Genomic DNA, 15,102 nt, shown 5'->3' with positions numbered 1-15,102 from the left:
GCTGGGTATTGTTCAAAAATGTCCGATATCGATACCGATGCTGATACCTTGACTTACCGGTTCCTGAACGATACTTTTTTCGATACCAATTTTATGAAATCCATTTTAACAAAAGTACATTACACATTACCTCAGAGAAACTTGGTTTTATTTTTTTTATACAGATTCAAAGACTCTCCTGAGCCACAAGGAAACAAAAAAGCATAAATGAACAAAATGTAACCAACACAATACACAACCCTAACCCCAATACACAGTTTTAAGTCAATAGATGTTGCTTACTACTGCTTAAGATCTTTAAATAACTCATCAGTCCTTCAAAAAAAATTAGCATGTCTGCTTTTTCAGGAGACAGACAAGCTCGCTCCTGACTAATAATGTCCCCAGCAGTAGAAAATTTACCTTTAACAATAAAGTTTGTGAATGCTCTGTGGCATTCATCTTGCTTTTCTTCTTCATTTTTCCTTTTTCTGCCAGTGTGAATGGATTAACACTTAATGGTCTCCTAATTCCAGGGTCAGCAGGAGCAGCTATAACATTAATGTAAGGGGAGAGAGAGAAAATAAAACTGTTAATGCAGTCAACCTTAAGGATAAGCACGCTTTAACAACATAAATACTTTAATGTGAGTTAAACGTGATCAGTTTCTATTAACCTTAACAGTTTTAGCATAGATTTAGCTATCTATCTATAGCCATCCAAACAAAATCTAACGTTACGTTGGTCACTATATAATGTTAGTACAAAGTCGCCGCGCACAGAAAGAAACATAAATAGATGCATGTCGCACTACAAGTTAGCCAACTGTGTTTGCTTGTTTGCTAAAAGTTAAGCTTACCTGTCGGAGTCCCAGTCATAACGCCGCTGTCTTCATCGGTAGTTGTGGAGAAGAGCCCATGTGGTGGGCATGTCGAAGAAGGCTCTGGGGCAGAAAAACACAGAGAGGATGACCGCATCAGCTCGGCCTTCTTGCAGTCGAAGATGGAGCAACTTTCTGCTCTTATGTTTATTCCGTGCACGATTAAGTGCTTCATCAGATTTGACATTAATTAATAAAACAATTATTTTGTTGCAAATGTTGCATCGCACGCTTTTGTCATCGAGCTTGGTGAAATGCAGCCATACTTTCGACCTTTTCCACGTTTGAAACACGTCGGGGTTAGGATGATCACACACAACAGCCTCACGTGTGAACCGCGTCTCTGGGCGTAATCGGTGGCCTCGCTACAGCCAATCACCAGCGTTTGATTTAGGCATGTCAAGCATGCTGCATGTTTATTGGCTCACTGACAGGATTAAACTGACAAGATTGAACCCTTAGGTATCGAAATTTGGTACCGAACGAAAAGACATTTTTCGATACTCTATAGTATCGAGGCAATTCGGTCGCTGCTTAAAAAGTATCGAATTCGATACCCAGCCCTAGTTACAGAGTTCATCTCCTGTAACCGAATGGAGACATCATTCGTCGTGCCACATTATTTTGTGGTAAATTTATTGCACTGTCATGAAGTGTATCTTGTAGTTAGTAACTTTTAGAATTTTGTCAGTTGTGCTTTTATTTGTCTTCAGTGTGGATATTTTTTTTATTCAACAGCAAACCATTACAACGGTAACCTGCACTTTGCTGTATGTGGCTGAAGATGGACAGATGTTCACCTCCACTTGGGACTATGATCACAACGACTGTGAGGTAATTCAGACTTTCAGACCTGATGTGTATCTACATATGCTGCTATTCCCCTGATTCGGATACTGTAAAATTTACTGTGTGAGTTTTAATGATTTAATGATTTGGCTTGCAGGAGAGTGAGGAGCGCCTTAACCCAGAGGAGTTGGAGGTGCCCTTTATTTGGTACGATCCTCTTCACTCTTTAATGATGTAACAGTGTATTGTATGTTTAATATACACTAAACATTTACATCTCTTGTTTCTTAGCTGCCATCTTTCAGACAGAGGGGTGACTGAAATCGGCCTGAAGGTGCCCGCGCTTCGTGAGGCGTTTGCTGTGAGTAAAACCTTTATTCAGCTGCTGTTACTGCGCAGGTAAAGTCCACTCTGCTTTAACTTTTATATTGTGTGCTGTCTTATATTCAGACTCTGCTTGCCAGCATCCACAAGCAGAACTTCTTGTTCATGGCTGGAAAGAAGATGGTCATGCGACTGGCAGCAGCTAACAACCAGGTGACTTCAGAATGATGAAAGACTGTATCATTTTTGTGATGGAAATAATTTCAGTTTCTCAGCCATAGCCAAAGTGAGTTACAGAGATTTTTTCGTTTGCTTTAACAGGATGCAGTTGGTGTGCAGTTGGCCTACGAGGCCCTGATTCGATTCCTGAGGACGCCTTCCAATCAGGAATCGATTAAAGCAGAGCTCAGCTCCTGTGTAAGCTAATAAACGCCTGTGTGAAATGACAGATGTTTAAAGATAAAAGATTTTGCTAATATAGAAAACAGGACTCCAATATGTAAAGCTAATTTATTTTTGTATCTTTTCTACTCTGTGCAGGACCACCACTACAACTTCCTGGATGTTTTTTTTTGAGCTGATTTTCTTCAGCTACTTTATAAATGGCTTCAAAACCTCAGCCAGTAAGTGTCTTATCAGGAGATTTCTAAGTAATGTTTGAGTTTCAGAACATGGTCTATTTGATCTGGTTTTCTTTTTCCATATTTTTTAAACCTGATAAGACATGGCATTAATGAAGCTTGTCTTTCTTTCCAAAAAGTTTAAGGGAGGTTTCTTGGAGCGCCTGCTTGCGCCTCTTCAGCATGTGGGGCGTGGAGGGGTGGGAGCCAGCAGCAGAGCTGTCCTTCACAGTGCTTATTGTAAGTGTTGAATATCTTCTGATGCCACGATCCACAAATTCTCAGGATTGTATCTTAAACTCAGTGACACTATGTTGGATGTGTGTGGAATTTGTCAATAGGATTACCTTACAGAGCTTGCTGAAGTACTCTTCACTCAGCCTCTGGAGCTCTACAGTGACCCAGCAGCCTTAGCCACCACAGTTCAGCGACTCCTCCAAGCTGCACGTCCAGCTGATGATGGACATTTTGGAGGAGCTCTGAGCAATGTCTTTCCCCTTACCCACTTCATCTTTTCTTCCTCTGTTTCATTTCATCTTCTTTTCTCTCACTTCTTTTTCCTACATTGCTCAGGCTCCACACGTAAGTATGAAATCATTTTATTTCTATTTTTGATCAACTTAATATTTAAAAAATCTCTTTTCTTTCCTACAGGTTTGTACAGTGAACCCCAGGACCTGAAGAAGGGCTTAACCTTAGCATTTAAGATCCCTCATCCCTTAATAATCATCCCTTATTAATCTATCCCTCTGTTCCTATCCCACTCCCCCTATTCCCATCAATAGCCTATAGATTGTAAATACATGTATAGAATTGTTTAGAAATAAACTTATTTGTATACTTCGTATAGACTTTGCTTAAATAAATGTTTATATTTGTTCCTATTGCGGTCTCATTCTGATTATTTTTAGCCATCAGTATATGTATAAAAGTTTCCTTTAAACGCAACACAAACTGAATTTTTCACTCATATACAGATCATTTTTACAGAATTTCACAACCTTTAAATGGTTTACTAAAATGTGAAAAATAACAAATATATTATATATTTGTTATTATATTATATTCAGTGTTGGGGAAAGTTACTTTTAAAAGTAATGCGTTACAATATTGTGTTACTCCCTAAAAAAGTAACTAATTGCATTACTTAGTTATTTTTTATAAAAAGTAATGCGTTACGTCACTTTTGCGATACTTTTTCTTAAATTTGACCAGTAGACTCGTTCTCTTTTCATTTTATACACATAGAAACCTATATGTGTTACATTACAAAGTAAACTCACAGTCCAAGTTAATAAAGACATTAAAGAGTGCAATATAGTCTTCCTAAAGTCATTCTAAAATTAGATCAATCTGCAAATGTTTTCTTCAGGTCTGCCTCCATTTCTATATATGCCTTGTCCAAAAAGCTTGTAAAGGTTTTGTGATCGGAGAGCACGGCCCCTGTCCATTTCCCTGATTTTGCTGATGATATTACAAAATGTCGGCGCCTTCACAGTGAAGAGTGGCTGCATCTCCTCAACAATAAATGCAGCAACCAATTTATTGAGTTCAGTCAAACTAATTGTTTTACCTGGTGGTGAACTGAAATCTAGCTTTTGTTGTTCAGCAGTAGGCGGGGTATATTAATACTGACATACATGGTTTGTTTATGTAAACTAATGTTAAATAATATCATTTAAGGGGACCATAATGTAAAGCATTATTGATTGAGACATTTCCCATATGAGTAACATAGTTATTCTACCATAATTTAAATCATATCTAAGGCTGGGTTTGATTAGAGTGGGATTATTAGATAGATGAATTCAGACCCTCGCTGTGAAACATCACCCCCTGGACACAGGTGGACACAGCGTCCCTCATTTATTCCAAGTGTAGGGTGGCTTGAGTTCAGACACCATTAGTCAGGTGTGACAGCATTAATCATACTGCAGAATTCCTCTTCACTAAACAGCTTACGAGACAGATACCCCCTGCTGAAGAAATCTGTTTGCTTCACTTTTGTTCAGTCACACAGGACAGCTGTTCTAACTGTTAGATAAGCTTTATTAACTCCACTGATCAAAATGTTTGCTTCCAGTTCCCTTTTAGTCCTACTGCCAACACCATTTTTCCATTTTCAGACAGATCACATTTATCTATGACAAGAAGCAAGATATGCCACAAATGATCTAAAACCGCACCATCAGACTGAGCTTTGTCCAGCAACTTCCATGTACATTAGTGTCTTAAAAATCAAGTTCAGCCACAGCAGTATGTCAGAGCTTGAGATGCATTTCCTCAAAACACCTGGAATCAGTTATAAATGTTGCCTGCACAGACAAAACAAGGACATTTTAAGACACATTGAGGCCATTTCTGTCATAAATGAACACAATTAAATTAATACACTAGCCTTCAAAATAAGGAATGTACAAAACAGAAAAGAAATATATAAAAGCTGGACACTTTATAGCCTTGCTAAGGCCATAATAAAATATATAGTGGGGTCCAAATGTCTGAGACCACTAGTAAAAATGCTTCTTTTTGGCATTTTTTTCTAATTTAATACATTAATTTGTTATAGAGATTATATTATTTGATAACAACTTGAAGTAAAATCTTTGAAATTTATGCAAGATGCCTTTCTGAGCTTCTAGCATTTAGCATGTTGCCTTTTTTGCTTTAAATGAGTGTGTGCATTTGAGCTGCATGGACACCACAAGTTTATGTAAAACCTTACAAGCCATTTTAGATCAAATGCATCAGTGTGTCACTTGAACACATGCTTCAGTAAAAAAGATCAGACATGAGGAAAATCTGACCTTTAAATAGACACCTAGAAAGAGTACAGAATCTTAAATGAACTATTGTTTACTTTCTATATTTTAAATAGGAAAAAATGCAGTTGAAGAAAAATCCCAGATTATTAATGTGGTCACAGAATTTTGGACTCCATGCGTAGATTTGTTGTTTTACCCGAGTTGGTTTCTTCAAGTCTTTTGTTTTGCGGTGATTGAATGAATCTGACATTTGACAAATTCGGTCTTTCAGCCTGTGAAATGTTAAAAAGAAATTTAAAGAAAACCTGTGAGGGTGGACTAATGCAAATTTTGTTTGCCCAAAATTAAGAGATGACTAGAGCACAAGCCTCCATTTAAGAATATTGAGAATTAATAAGAGCTTAATCCTAGAAGGAAAACAATGTTTTCTACAAATAAAGTTTAAAAGCTTAGGTTTATTCTGATTCAGCTGATTTTTTTTTCAGTGGACATAATCAATACATTTATCACATTACAATTATTTATGTGAGTAATAAACCATATAAACATACTGTGATAACACTTTACATTAAGGCTCTGTTAACTTTATTTACTGCATTAGAGACATTAAAGAAATGCTTATATGAAAGCTGATACCTTCTTTATAACAGATCACCTTAGACCCTGAATCTCTTCTTGGAGCTGGATTTGATTTGTATTGTGAAATGTGAACTGACAGAAACTTCTTAACAATTACTGGTATACTTATGAAGAACAATTTACTTTAAAATAAATAACAGAACTGTAGGATGGGAATAATGAGGATTTAAGTGTTTTAAACCTAAGTGCCAGAATCTCTTCACAGAGCTTTAACTATGCGGTATTTCAAGATAATCACAGCCACATACAGTGTGATGAGATGAAATAACAATTCTCTTGGACTCAAGGTCTAAGACACATGTATGACATTCACAGTGCTGACGAGACTAAGCATGCAGGGAGGGGCTATGGGTAACAGTGGGGGTAAGTACACACATGGGTAGAGTGTAAGTATAAGAGTATAGGGTATAAATACTGAAATCACAAAAAAGTACATTCAAAATGAAAATAATACATTATAGAAAACACAGGGTCCAAAGCTTTAAAGTGCAGTAATGCTTCTAAAAGTAACCTGAGATGAATGAAATTTAAAGTGACACAGTGTGTAGTAAGGTGTTAAGTCAGTAGCCTGTGTTATTCCTGCTGCCACCTCTGTATGATGGCCTTCTGTACAAGTATAAAAATAAAATTTCATTCAAGTCATTTAATTCATTTATTATTTCTATTTCATTAAGTGGTTACAGGCTGGTCTTCTTGTGAAAGTATATAAAGAGACTTAATGCATTACTTCTATACTCTGTGGTACCTGATAGTAAGTCTCCTGTATTAGGTCAATTCTCAATCTCACCACAGGATGGCAGTATCGGATACAGCTTATATAAAACAAGGCGAAACCTAGAACTACCTCATCATCATTAGATTACATATCCAACAGTGAGATTGATTTGTTGTGAGAAAGCCTAGTGCGTAAATTGATTGAAATAATAAGTTGCTGAATTTTCTCAGGAACAGTCATCTAGTTCAATTCAGTGAATGTCAGATGATGTTTGTGTGTTGCCAGGTGTGTGGTTTTTAGACCAAACAATTATTTCAGGTCTTGTGTGTGGCACATGTTCCATAATACTTCATGCCAAGTAAGAATGTCACTTTTGAGAAGTTTTTCTCTGCTGACCAGACACAAGGAGTGAGTTTTGACCAGTACCTTGCGGAACTGCACACACTAAGTAAGACTTGTGAATTTGAAGATTTTAGAGACTCAATGGTGAGGGACAAAATAGTCTGTGGGATTCCTGATAATGGTCTCAGGGAAAGACCCTGACCCTGACCCTGGAGAAATCAGTCAATATGTGTAGACCTGCTGAAATAACTTGTGCACAAGCCAAGGAACTACATAGAGAAGATGCTGCAGTGCAGGCCATTAAAAAAGAGGAGCAAAACACATTTTGCAAAGCAAAAGCAGCAAAGAATGAAAACCCCAAAAAGTAAATGCTGAAGATGTGGAAGCGAAATCTGCAAAAATAATGTCTCTCCTGCGATGTCTTGCAGACCAAGATGACCTGTTAGATCTCCTGAAAGGCTTATTGAAATTTGTTAAATATTTCAAGGACTGGGGTAGTTGAAAAAGAAAAAGGTTGATTGTAATATCTCACAGTTAAACTGCAACTATTGTGTTACTGTTAGATAAAAGAAAAAAAAGGTTGTTTTTTGCATAAAAGTTAGTAATAGAAGTAAAGAATCCCAAAGATAGTGCTTTACTTTTAAAGTGGGGAAGATGTGATGTTATGAATGATTACATGTGATTTTGGTTCCGGGTGTGTGTGTGTGTGCGTCTGGACAGTTTAGAGGGGAACCGCAAGTTGTGCTATAAGAAATGTTGTGCAAAATGCTAAGTAAAGTGAAGTGGCTAAAAAGACATTGAAGCTCTCCAGCATGTTGATTAAAACATAAAAGAGGGCATCACATTTAGTGCTACATCACATACACACATATGGTCCACAGTGTCAGTGTGAAATGCCACAGAAATCACATTGTTTGTTTCTGGAATTAGCCTGAATTAGCATATTTATGTTTACATTTTTTATATATATATAAAAAATATATGAAAATATATAAAAATAAAAGTCCTCACAAATCACCATTAGCCAGTGTACGGTATACAGTGAGGGAAAAAATTATTTGATCCCCTGCTGATTTTGTACATTTGCTCCCTGACAAAGAAATGATCAGTCTGTAATTTTAATGGTAGGTTTATCTGAACAGTGAGAGACAGAATAACAAGAAAAAAAATCCAGAAAAACACATTTCAAAAAAAGTTATACATTGATTTGAATTTTATTGAGTGAAATAACCCCTGACCCCTTTGCAAAACATGACTTAGTACTTGGTGGCAAATCCTTGTTGGCAATCACAGACGTCAGACATTTCTTGTAGTTGGCCACCAGGTTTGCACACATCTCAAGGAATTTGCGCCCACTCCTCTTTGCATCCACGACCCATTTTTAATGCCCTGGCTGAGGGAAGGAGGTTCTCACTCAAGATTTGACGGTACGTGGCTCCGTCCATCGTCCCTTTGATGCGGTGCGGTTGTCCTGTCCCCTAACCAGAAAAACACCCCCAAAGCATAATGTTTCCACCTCCATGTTTGACAGTGGGGATGGTCTTCTTGGAGTCATAGGCAGCATTCCTCCTCCTCCAAACACGACGAGTTGAGTTGATGCCAAAGAGCTGGATTTTGGTCTCATTTGACCACATGACCTCTGAATCATTCAGATGTTCACTGGCAAACTTCAGATGAGCCTGTACATGTGCTTTCTTTAGCAGGGGGACCTTGCGGGCGCTACTGGATTTCAGTCTTTCACGGCATAATGTGTTACCAATTGTTTTCTTGGTGACTATGGTCCCAGCTGCCTTGAGATCATTGACAAAATCCTCCAGTGTAATTCTGGGCTGATTCCTCGCCGTTCTCATGATCATTGAAAAACTCCATGAGGTGAGATGTTGCATGGAGCCCCAGAGGAAGATTGACAGTCCTTTTGTGTTTCTTCCATTTGGGAATAATCGCACCAACTGTTGTCACCTTCTCACCAAGCTGCTTGGCAATGGTCTTGTAGCTCATTCCAGCCTTGTGTAGGTCTACAATCTTGTCCCTGACATCCATGGACAGCTCTTTGGTCTTGACCATGATGGAGAGTTTGGAATCTGATTGCTTCCTTCTGTGGACAGGTGTCTTTCATACACTTAACAAGCTGAGATTAAGAGCACTCCCCGAGAGTGCTCCTACTGTAATCTCAGCTCCTTACCTGTATAAGACACCTGGGAGCCAGAAATCTGACTGATAGGGGATCAAATACTTATTTCACTCATTAAAATGCAAATCAATGTAGAACTTTTCTGAAATGCATTTTTCTGGATTTTTTTCTTGTTATTCTGCCTCTCACTGTTCAAATACACCTACCATTAAAATTACAGACTGATCATTTCTTTGTCAGTGGGGAAACGTACAAAATCAGCAGGGGATCAAATAATTTTCCCCTCACTGTATATTTTAGTTACTTTATGTCTTGTGCAGGTGAAACGTTCAGTTCCCTCAGTTTCCAATACAGGGTTGGGGTAAGCACTATTTCTAACAGTCATGGACACCTGTCTCAATGCTTTCAAAGTACACCCAAGTTGTATAGTCTGAAGATACAGTATATACATAGTATTCTATGCATAAAAGGCTAACATCAATAACAGAAGCACCATGCTTTAAGAAAGACACTTTTCCTTCTTCTACAAAATACACACTGGCGTAGACGAACTTGTAATTGGCATCCACAACAGCCATCATTATTACAGAGAAGCTGGACTTGTAATTATGGTAAAGACTGCCACCTTTAACTGGAGGCTGTGTACGGATGTGTTTACCATCAAGCGCAATAAGCAATGTGGGAATTGCCATTTAGATTGAAAATCATGCGCTATTTTACGCCATTCTGCCTCTGTTGTGGGTCTAGCAAAAGAACAGAAGAACAGATTTGAACATTATTTCTTTGTCACAGAGCATAAAAATAAAACATTTCTGAAGCATTGCAAATATGGATTCATTACTTAAGGCTTCATTGACTATTACAGAATAAACATTAAAATACAAAAAGCAGTGACCTTGAAAATACAAATACTCTGGGACGTTATAGCTATATTGATCATCACAGCATACTACTGTTTTTTGTACATTACTGGTAATCAGTGGTGGAAGATGCATTCAGATCATTTATAAACTATACATATGTATACTTTTATTAAAATTACTTTTTAGTTATAAGTTATACATGACTGAAAACCCAGATAGTCATTTTATTGGTGACTGTTTTGTACATAAAATAATCATAATGTAAAGAACATTCTGTAAAATCATCAACTTGATATCTGGAATATTGAGTAAGGCCATGTTGAAGATTGAAATCATTACAAAATGATTGGAACAAAAAATTTGATGGTCCTAACCTCATAGTAAAATTGACACTGTAGGCTGGAATTCACAGACCATCACAAATAACTGATGCATTTTACTGAAACAGACGTTCATTTTTAAGCTAATTTTACTAAAAGTTATTTTTTACCAATGTACAAAATGTGTCCTTTAAGTACAGCATTTGAGTAAATGTTGGGAATCAGTGAGTACCTACAGGAGCAGCACAGGTCTCCATGACTATGTTAGAAATGGTGCTTACCCCAACCCTGTATTGGAAACTGAGGGAACTGAACGTTTCGCCTGCACAAGAAATAAAGTAACTATAAAATATAGCAATACACACTTAAAAGTAATACTTGTTGAATCAAATATTGTTCTGCCAGACCCACCTGTTGCCAAAAACCGCATGGTCACAGCTAGACGCTCTTTTGGGGATATGGCCCGTCTCATTTGTGTGTGCTGCTTGGTTATGAGAGGTCCAACCATCCCCAGCAAGATATCAAACTCCTCTGCTGTCATCTGCAGAAGCTTCCTGAATCCAGTATTATCGTACATCTATTTGTATGGTGAGCACATTATAGTTTATAGGTTTTTACCAGAAAAAATGGGCAAGCCTACAGTATGGACAAGGACCAAATTGTGATGGCTATATGACTGGATCAGAGCATCTCCAAAACTGCAGCTCTTGTGGCGTGTTCCTGGTCTGCAGTAGTCAGTATCTATCAAAAGTGGTCCAATGAAGGAACAGTAGGTTATGGTGGCAAGTGAGGGCAAGACTAGTGAGAAAACCTGAACACAATCAAAGGGGGCTGAACACAAATACAGATAACCAGATCACAGTTCTGGAGAAATGTTTACTTATCTTTAATTAGATAATAATGCAAGTCAAATAATCCACAAAACAAATCCAACAAGTCAGCTCAAAAGACTTGACAGTAGTTCCAAAGAATAAATCCCCAAAATCCACAAGGTTAATCCAAAAGCATACAATAGGTTCACAGGAGTCTAATCAAAAAACAAAGTCAATACTTCCAAAAAGTCATTCTAATTAGTCCACAAAATAAATCCATAAGGCATTCAAAAGAGCACTTGTCAATCAATCAAAACAAAGAACTATACCAGATGCACAAAGTCTTTTAAGGACAAGGCCATAAACCAGAGCACACGGCTGACCTAGACTTAATCAAGGTACAGGAAACACTAAGCAAAGTATTTGTGGAGGAAAAGGGTGACTTAAATACACAAACCTAAACAAAGCACAGGAGACACCTATTAGACATAATGACAGAGACTGGACACCAACAAAAAGACAGTGGGGGCCTCTAGTGACCAGAAAACAGTCCACAACCCTGACAGGAAACCAGTAGATATCAGTTTATATCTTGCTCTGTTCATGTTACAATTAGTTGCATATCTTACCTGTATATTTCAGTCTAGTTGTGTTGATATTTAACGTGATCAGAAAATGACAGATGATTTTCAAAGTCTTTTCCTGTTTCATCATAAAATGGACATAATAAAGCGTCCAAAAGTCAGAATGGACAAACCCATGTGTATAAATCACACCAAAATATGGATTTGAATTAAAACACTTAAGAGAAACATTATTTCAGACTTTTGGATAACAGCTTGATAGACTTTTATTTGATAATTATGTGCAGTATTGAGATTAAAATTTATACTTGATTTGGATTGGTCAGAAGGTGTTCAGCATGGACCTGATAGCAGTTCAGGTTTCAAATCAAATCTCTCTTTTTTAAGAATGTCCTCTTTCTGATTATATATATACAGTTATACAAACCAAAAAATAGTGTATGTCAAATATGTACAGAAGAAACTGAGTTTGAGTTTAGAGACTAACTAACTAACTAACTAACTAACTAAATATAATCACAATCGTTTACATCAGCAAACAAAACATTAATATAAATTATGTATACACAGTGCACATACTTGATCAAGCCACAATTATAAGGACATCCTAATGATTAGACTGACCAACTATAGAAGAAGAATTCACATAATCAGAAATAAATAAAAATTAATGGCCCCAAGTTTCAGAAAATCTGCCAGTATTGCCCTTTATTGTGTACCTAATTTTATCCAAATGAATGAAGCTCATAACATCTTACTGCCAGTCATCAAAAGATGGAGGGAGAATTTGTTTCCATAGCAGAAGAATATGCCATCTAGCTAATAATGTTACCGTTAAACGTGACTTTATTGGATTACCCACAGAACTGGCGAGGAGTTCACCAAATCGCTCAGTTAATAACGGCCGGGAACGCTTCCTCAACGGAATCCGAAAACGATCACCGATTGCAGCCAGCAGCATGTTGGTGTTGTGTTCATTTCGATTCACTGCGCAAAACGTTACATAACCAAAGCCACAGTACCATTGACCTCTTCAACTTAAATCGTTCTTAATCTTCTTGATGAACTGAGGAGAACTCTCTTTTGGCTTATTTTCTCTCTCGGTGTCTGTGAGTGTCAGTCCCAGTGTCAATAGAACTAATCATGTAGTGTATCCGGGTTGCAGGATTTTTTAATTTATTTGTTTGTTTTTTTTTATTTAAAAAGCACAGAAGGTATCATTTGGGTATGAATCTGTTCGTCTCTCGATATAGTGTCAAAAAAGACTACAACTATTCCAATCATGTCTAAATCAAAAGCCACTGCACCAGGCCAGAGGGGCGCCAGAACCCATATCACAACATGTAGCAGCTCCTTTTTCCTGCTAGCCCAGGTGTGTGGGGTGCCGCGATCGTATAGTGGTTAGTACTCTGTGTTGTGGCCGCAGAAACCCTGGTTCGAATCCGGGTCACGGCATTGGCTTTTCCACATCACCGTTGAATGCTAGGTATAGCTTTTGGCCATTTGTCACTTGAAAAGCATAAGCAGGTAGGACCCCGCTCCCCTTAAGATTCTAGGTTCGACTCCTGGCTGACTCGGCTGCCTTTTAAGAGCCCAGAGGTGTGCCACAGACTCCAGCTGCCGAATTGCTGGCAGAGTAACACCTCCCACAATCCCTGAAATGCGGAGAGTCCTGTACTAGGAGGTATGCTGGCTTTCTGCACCAGGAACACCAGCCCACGCTCTGTCTAGTGGCTGATCTTCCGCTGGAGTGACAGCTCGAGTAGCTGAATGCTCGGTCAGCGCTGGCCGATTTTGTGCTCTGCAATGCAAGGTTCCCATGCAAAGCTCTGGATGATACCACGCTGGAGCTCAAACTGCTTGGTGGTCGAGTAAAACGCCGATCTCAACTCTCCCAGGGAGCCCTCCCATATGGTCTAGCGGTCAGGATTCCTGGTTTTCACCCAGGCGGCCCGGGTTCGACTCCCGGTATGGGAACGCGACTTTATTGGATTGTCCGCAGAACTGGCGAGGAGTTCACCAAATCGTTCAGTTAATAACGGCCGGGAACCTGGTGGTGAACTGAAATCTAGCTTTTGTTGCTCAGCAGTAGTTGTTATCATGTGGGTGTGTGTGAAAGTTAGAGAGAGACCTTTGCACACTAACCTTGATGTGTCTGAGAAAATCAAAATATGTACCTCAGCCCTCACAACTACATGGAGTACACAAAAACAAAGTGTATTTCTGCACCTGTGGCCTTTGGATGGTGAGAAGTACAGACTAAACCTATGTATGGCCTGTGTATGAAATGCTTGTCTTTTCTTGATGGTAAAGCCAGTTTGAAACTACCTTAAAATCCTTCAGCGATACACTTTTCCATTTTTTCTGTAAAATATCTACTCTGCATCAGATTTATGAACATTGTCACCACTGCCTCGCGGTGCCTTGTGCTGATGAGGATCACATTCCTCCCCCATTTCAGAATATAACTCATGACCATGGTGTTCTGCACCAGGGTGGGTGGTCTCTCTCACTTTCTCACACTCACACACACACACACAAAAGCCAGAAACTAAGCTTTCTTTGCTCAGGCCTATCTAAAGGGTTAATGGTGCCACTTGGTCATCAACAGTAAAAATCACAAACTTTACCTCTTCCCAACAGGGAAAACCAGCAACAATCAAGAATGCATGATTATATAGTGTCATGGCTGTGCAGACAAAAAATGTGGTTATAATGGAAGTCTATGGGGCAAAAACAGCCACCAACAGTAAATTAGGGAGAAAAAATTTAATCTGATGCTGCAAAAAAAACTAAAAATGCATCAAAGCTAATGTTGTTACTAATCTTTGACATGTCCAAGACTGTGATAAAAAGTAAAAAAATCTCCAGTCCACAATCACTTTATATATTGTTTTTCCCCAAATCAGTGACATCATTTATGAACTTGGCAATTAAAGAGTTAAAATCCTGGATGTTTTTGAACATTTAGTAGTTTTGATCAGAACTGAGGTTGATTAACAGATTTATGCAAACAAAAGTTGAAAAAAAAAATCATCTGATATATTTTTACAGCAGTTTATTTTAGTGCATGTTTTCATCCCCAAACATAACATTAGAGTAGTGAATTTGAACTATTTCTATTTTTTGCAGATATATGCAGAATTCTACAGAGTTACTCGAGTTGATCTCAGGCAGATCTTTCTTAGTTACTTGGACTCACTTGCACCACGATTGATCAAGCTCTATAGATCAAGAAGTGGAGCCTTGGGAGGAGAAATTCAAATACTCCTAGACAGACTTGATGAACGGGTAACAACATCAGTTTACTTCAAATTGTGAGGTTTTAAAAAACATGAC

The 15,102-nt window shown here is 38.2% G+C and overlaps 2 non-coding genes across 2 annotated transcripts; both read left to right on the top strand.

Moving 5' to 3' along the window:
* The first annotated feature begins 13,146 nt into the window (after positions 1-13,146).
* On the top strand, positions 13,147-13,218 carry trnah-gug (transfer RNA histidin (anticodon GUG)). Its single transcript has one exon. It is a non-coding gene; the product is annotated as a tRNA-His (tRNA).
* A 450-nt stretch (positions 13,219-13,668) lies between these two features.
* On the top strand, positions 13,669-13,740 carry trnae-uuc (transfer RNA glutamic acid (anticodon UUC)). The gene has a single exon. It is a non-coding gene; the product is annotated as a tRNA-Glu (tRNA).
* Positions 13,741-15,102: the final 1,362 nt, after the last annotated feature.

Source organism: Hemibagrus wyckioides, unplaced genomic scaffold (assembly GCF_019097595.1).
Source record: "Hemibagrus wyckioides isolate EC202008001 unplaced genomic scaffold, SWU_Hwy_1.0 Contig17, whole genome shotgun sequence".
Lineage (NCBI taxonomy): Eukaryota > Metazoa > Chordata > Actinopteri > Siluriformes > Bagridae > Hemibagrus > Hemibagrus wyckioides.
Note: the sequence above shows the minus strand (reverse complement) of the source record. Positions and strands in the feature narration are given on the sequence as shown.